Source organism: Poecilia latipinna, unplaced genomic scaffold (assembly GCF_001443285.1).
Source record: "Poecilia latipinna isolate Pla-1442-1.1 unplaced genomic scaffold, P_latipinna-1.0 Scaffold431, whole genome shotgun sequence".
Taxonomy (NCBI): domain Eukaryota; kingdom Metazoa; phylum Chordata; class Actinopteri; order Cyprinodontiformes; family Poeciliidae; genus Poecilia; species Poecilia latipinna.
The window spans coordinates 349,395-356,305 of NW_015113047.1; positions in this window are offsets into that span (position 1 = coordinate 349,395).

Consider the following 6,911-nt stretch of genomic DNA (forward strand, 5'->3'; position numbering starts at 1 on the left):
TGTATCCATCTGGTCTGGTGTTCTGTGCAGCTGCAGGCTAACAAATAACCTTAAACTAAAGAAATTCCAGATCAGGTAAGAAAAGCAGCCACACACAGATTAATCCTTTGGTTCTGTTTCACTGAACTCTTTAAGCAGCAAAGCGAAGAGCTGCTAGACCAGAATGTGTCGACATGTCATCTTCATCCATAAATAGCCAGAGATGCCGGCTCCGTCATTGTGGTGAGAGCAGTTCACAGTGTTATTTTCAGAAATTCACTTTCCCCACATGACAGTCTTTGTGCTTTCCTTCACAGACTGCTGACGTCGCTTCAACCTGCAGCCTGTTTTGCTTTTCATGTGTCCCATTAAATCCCATCCGCTCCTCTTTCTTCCCTTCTTTTCATGTTGGTTTAACACGAGGAAAGATCAGAGGAAGTGAAGCTTTTTGGGGCTGCTGTGTGTCGTAAAGGTGTTAAAGTAAGACTTCACAGCCAATGCTAGCTGTTAACATCCATGTAAAATGATCTGGAGAGGATAGAAAACCCACCAGTCATTGGGAAAATTGATTTTTTTTCCTGAATTACATAATAACGTCTGCAATTTACAAGGTCCTGAATTCTATTGATCCTGTTTTTATTGTACAGGTTGAATCAGGAGGATCTGCACACCAAGTGAGAGCAACATGAGCCTTTGAAGGTTTGTTTCAAATGTCCTTCATCCAGGTTGGAATAATTACACAGCAAACAAGTTTGATGCTTTCAAACACTAGAAACGTCCTGAAGGACATTAATCATCAAAATGAACAATTTGGACTCAACGTCTTCAGATTATGTTTCAGTATTTCTACATTAAGTTACTTTCTATTTCATGAGGTCGCCTGTTCCTTCTGCAGAAACACAATCCCACAGCATGATGCTGCCACCTCCATACTTCAGTTAGGATGGTACAAGCGTCCTCCAAATGGTCATTATGTCCAGTCAAGTCTCCAGAATAAAAGCCTTTGTCCCTGTGGACATTTCCATCTGAGTGATGGATAATGTCTTCTTCCTGTCGGAGCCTTTCAGTCCAGAACTGGTTTAATGGAATTACTCTGTTCAACTCAGACGTTGTTAATCGACCTCAGGTTTAGGGTCATGTCCCACATTCACAAGAACAAAACAAAGACAAAGGAGCAAAATCCGATAATAAACTCATTAATTTCCTCTGTCCGTTATTCTTCAGCTTCTCATGTGAAAAGAAGTGGATAGAAATAATCTTCAGTCTTCATCATCTGGGTTTCCACATTTAAAGTCGCAGTAATCTCAGTGTTTGTAAACTTCTGCGTTTAAAGAAATTTAAAATTTCAAAAACAAACATTTTTGTGATCCTATTATCTAAAGAACAAGCCAGAACCTGAGGCGATATTGATGTAGTTTAAACTGAATATCTGACCCTGTAGCTGTGGTTCTTTTAAAATGTGAGGTGGTTTATTGTTGACCCTAAAAACCATTTTGAGAAACTGCCGTGGCGTTTTAGCCGACATCAGCTGGATCTGTTCCCATCGTAGCTCTGAACTCTCCGACGTCGCTGCGTCTCGTCTCCATCCTATTCCGCCTCGCCAGACGAGCCTCACAGCGCTACGTCTCCTTTTCTCTACCTGTTAAGATGTTAAACAGTCTTCGGTTTCCTGCTCCGTCGACTCTTTGATCCTTTGATGACCTGGCCATGCTAAAAAAAAAAAAGAAAATGCAAAGAGGCTCTCTTGAAAGGAGAGGATAAGAACTACGTCTCAAATAATACACCTCTGCAGATGGATTTGATAGAGCCGGGAATGATGGGGGCTTTTTTCTCCTCCTCTGCAACCTTTTGCTCTCTTTAGAGTTGCATTTGTGAAATGAATCTCCTGGCTGAAGAGGAGAAGGAGGAGGAGGAGGAGAGGGCTGAGGCGTGTTTTAGATTCTGATTATAGCGAGGCTGTTGTCTCCCCTGGCCAGTTCGGATTGGAGGCTTTGACTTCCAGCTGAAATCACGGAGCATTTCTGCCCTTTAGGGAGATTTAGATGAAACCTAAAGCTAACAGCCTTTATCACATCCTGTCTCAAACATCCGATGCCTGCTGCATCCCGGTGAAGGATTTGAGAAAGAAAATACCTTAAGCTCCCCGTGTCTCTCCACCACACACACAGAGGTTGATAATGATGACATAGCTTGTCAAAATCTGGCACCTTTAACCTTGGATATCGACGTTATTGCTTTCCGGCGTTACCTCGGCTGTGGATACAGTGGGTAGTTAAGTTGCCATCATCGGCTGGAAGCGGGGATAAGGCAGCCGCAGTATCTCTTCCATCTTGACGAGCCTTGAGAGAGTTTCTGCTATAAACCTCCTCGCCTTCGGAGGAGACGCATCATCCTGCGAAGCCTCAACAGGCAGCTGCAGGCGGGTTCGCGCTGCACTGATGGGCCCCCTGCTCTGCTAATAGATTCATTCATTCCCACTAATAAAACCCAAATCATCATACAAATGAGACCTAATAGGGAGACAGCAATTTGCAGCAAAAAAATGGATTTCAGCCAAATAATAAAAGTCGTTAAAATAATTTGTTTGCGACAGAGCAAGGTAAAAAATAATTTCCCCACTTGAGTTAATGCTTTTCTCTCGATGTCTGCAATTAAACGGGCAATTATGAGAGTTTGTGACTGAATGATTGAGTCATTTCTGATCCCACACTGAACTACAAAAAACAATCTGCATCCATGTATGTCTAGTTAAGAGCAGAAATACAGAAAAGATACAGGATACAGTCGGCCCAAAACTAGAGGACACAGTCGGCCCAAAACTGGAGGACACAGTCGGCCCAAAACTGGAGGACACAGTCGGCCCAAAACTGGAGGACACAGTCATCCCAAAACTGGAGGACACAGTCGGCCCAAAGCTACAAGACACAGTCTGCCCAAAACTACAGGATACAGTCTAACATTGCACAAATGCAACTCTTTGTTGCATCCGTTTTCCTAAAACAAGATCAAATAATGTAAATTCCCAGCAGAGCAATGAGGAACAACATATTTCCTAACACTGAAGGTAACAGAGACGAAGTTTGCATCTCAGGACTCCTAATCAGATAAAAACCCAATGAGCTCCGTCTCAGTTTCCTTTTCTGCCACTTTAATTATGAATAAAGATGTCTGATTACAAGAGGAAGGATGGAGCAGAAATTAGCTGGAACTGATCTGTTTGTGTCTAATCAGAACCTTGATGGTGGAGGTTTTAATGGAATCACATCAGGTTTGGTGAAGAATACAGAATGTTTCCTACAAGCTGAGAAAAACTTCCTTAAAGACAAATTCACATCTATTGGTATAATTCTGGTTTGACTTGGAAAATCCAGAATTCAAAGAAAGCGCATGCTCCCTCTCAGTGTGTGTGCTTTATTATGCAGCTGATGAAGGTGTGTGTGTGGATTTATCTGACTTTTTGTGTGGGTGTGCAAAAATGAGTTCCCTTTGTGTGTGACACTGAAGGCAGCACCTTAATTAACGCATGAGGTGATGTAAAATCTGTGGCCCTGAGCTTCATCGCTCCTTTTCTTACATAATTAAACGATCTGCAGCCGGCGACAGTAAACAGTAAACAACAACAACTCTCTGTCCTCAGGCTTCGTTTTGTTCCAGCCTCCAAAGCTCCTCTTTGTACAGATAGAAAATATTTCATGCTTTAGATGAGCCACACCAGCAGATGCAGCAGCTCAAACCGGTCCAGTTCTTAAAGAATCCCTCAGCGCCAGACGACTCCTCAAAGCAAAACCAAAACATGTTTAATGGATTAATGATCTTCAACATGAAGACCCAAACTGGTTCCCTCTGGTTTTTAATGCAGCACCAAGTGGAACAAGTGTTGGTTTGTGCTCTGAGTTTTATTTAGTCTTTGACTAAACTAAAACGACCGACACCTTCTGTTACCTTAACTTCTGGTTTCCATCCTTTATAATGACGCTCACAGTGAAACAGAGACGGTGCTGGCTGCTGCAGCTCCGAGGTCAGAAAGCAACTTTATCAGTAGGTTTTATCCACAACTGAACTCTAACTGTTAAATTAGATCAACTTGAAGTTATCCACTTTCCTACCATGTGTCCCCTTCCACCAAACTTTCCAATAAAATGCTTGTCCACAGCCAAAATTCATGCTAGACTTTATTTGAACAACAGTTTGATGGAGATGTGATGCTATTACAATCAGAAATGTACTTAAATCTGTTAAACCAAACTTTAATTTTCCATCTTTTCACATTAGATGCTCACTGCGTATATCTGCTCCACAGAACCCCGGCTTCTTAATCACCACTAGAGTAATATCTGCTGTTCGTTTTAGTCACGAAACCTTCAGATTTATATGATTTTAAGTTTATAATGCACAACACATGTTGAACAAACATCAATATTTTAGATAAGTGAGGAATTAAGACAGGATTCTGAAGCCTGGATTTCTGACAGGACATTTCCACAAGAAAGAGAAAAAAGATCACACCTAGAAAGCCCCAGGAGCGCCAACCCTCCAGCTGGGAGGAATGTTCAGAGGGCAGATCTGGTGAATAATGAGTAAAAGGTGAAGCAGGAGATGGAGAATCATCAGACAGAATGCAAAAACACTGAAAGAAGTTGGAGAAGTGGGAGGTAATCTTCCTCAGAAGCAGGTTATGATGTGATGTACTGTTATCCGTGTTGTTTTGATTTGCCACCTCTCAGGTTTATTATTATATCCTCTGCAAAGCTGCTCCGGCTGCCACTCAGCGCTGCACCCAATAAAGCTTGTAGTGCTCTGTGTGGAGCCACGGATTCATCCTTTTCCACAAGTAGCTATTCATATTAAAACAAGCAACAATATGAGAGAGAGGGGACATATTAAAGTCCCTCCCTGCTGCAGCATGCGTCGGTCCAAGCATTCACGGTTCTGCATGAAGCTCCAGATTTATTAAACTGGGATTCTGCTCTGACTGGAGAAAGAGAGCGAGTGAGTGAGCGAGTGTGGACGGTCCAGATGGAGACGCGCTGGCTGGCCTTCTCGCCTCATGTTAGGTGTGATGTGTGTGTGTCTGTGTGAGATCCATCACCCGGCCTGCCAGCAGAGGCGGAGCCCTAAAAACTGCCTCGGAGCGGCTCTAATTGGCTTGAACGTTCATGTCATCCCTCCACCGCGTTCTGTCAGATCCGGAGCTAGTCAAGCATGATCCTCCGGTCCGCTGTCTGCTCAAACCCGATGTGAACTCAGCGCATCGCGCCGAAGCGATTGGACCCCGGAGAGGCCGGCTGGACGGACGGCGGGTTGAAGCATGTAGGGAGAATTAAAGGCGTTTTCTGTGAGCTCTATCTGGCGTTAGCAGGCCTCCATCTTCAATCGCCCTTCCTCCTCCTCCTCACACAAAACGCTTCTTCACTTCCTTGATGTCGGCAATCCCTTAATCCTCTTCATGTGGCGGGCCGAGGTTTCTTCCTGCACCGGCATGGCGTCCATCTCCGGCCTTCCTCATGCTTCTGTTGAGCAATAAGCTGCAGCTCCAACATTTATGTCAATATTTGCTTCATTATTCTTCCTCATACATAATAAACTGATACTGTTAATATCCAATTTATACTGTAAAGCCTCTCCTCTGGTTTGTCGACATCACGGTTTAAGGAGAGTATTAAACGCCACTTAATTATGTGATAATACTCATAAAGAGCAAACATGGCTTGATTAACAAACCTTAATAAACGCACGCTGAGATCTGTGTGAAGTCCCTGCAGAATGATAATTGGAATTAAACTCAGGAGAGTTCTCATATTAACGCCAGCATTAAAGAGAGTTAATAAGGACGCATTGATACTGTTAAACTCCCTGATTGGCTGAGAAAATTAAATGCGCGTCGCTCTGAATGTACAGAAGAACGTTTCCACGGTGACAAGCAGAAATTTCCTCCAGCGTCTGCAATGAGATGAAGAAACTTTCAGCAGAAATTCAGTCCTGAGAGGACGGACCACCACAGATCCATAGGCCAGAATGGCCTAGTCAAAGCCTATTAGCAGAATAATGAAGCTGTTTCACCAAAACAAAGTCTTTAAATGACTAGAAAAAAAATCATTTTAATGAGGAAAAAGCTTGTATAGATCTGGAGATGAGATCAGCAGCTCAGTTCTGGTTGTTTCTGCCAGTGAGAATAATTTGATGCTGATGTATTAATACATGAATTATTTCCTTATCCAAAGTATAACGTCACAAAATGCTCAGCTACTTCATTCTCCTAACAGTACGACTGTATCCTGGGAATATTTGTTCAGCTTTGTCATCCGACGTTTTCCTCGTTTTACTGCGACTTTATTAATGTAACATTTTGACTTTATTCTCGTAATTAAAACATTTCAGTGAACTGAGCTGTTTGTCACACAGGATGTTTGGCTTTGGGCCACTTCACAAAACCCATAGCTGAAAAAAATACACATTTTCCAAAAATTACATCTTCGAAAACCAAAAATACGATTAATCCTGAGAATCTATTTGTTGCCCAGCTCTGGCTGCAGCTCCTGCTCCACTTCAGCTCGTTTTCATTCACCTCCTCAGCAACGACTGATGAGCATCGATGAGGAGTTTCACTGGAGTTTCACTGGAGTTTCACCTCCAAGGCTGCAGCAAACTGCAGCCTTGGAGGTGAATGCTGGCAGACTGGGAGAGGACTGGGAGCAGACTGGGAGCGGACTGGGAGAGGACTGGGAGAGGACTGGGAGAGGACTGGGAGCAGACTGGGAGCGGACTGGGAGAGGACTGGGAGCAGACTGGGAGAGGACTGGGAGAGGACTGGGAGAGGACTGAGAGAGGACTGGGAGCAGACTGGGAGAGGACTGGGAGCAGACTGGGAGAGGACTGGGAGAGGACTGGGAGAGGACTGAGAGAGGACTGGGAGCAGACTGGGAGAGGACTGG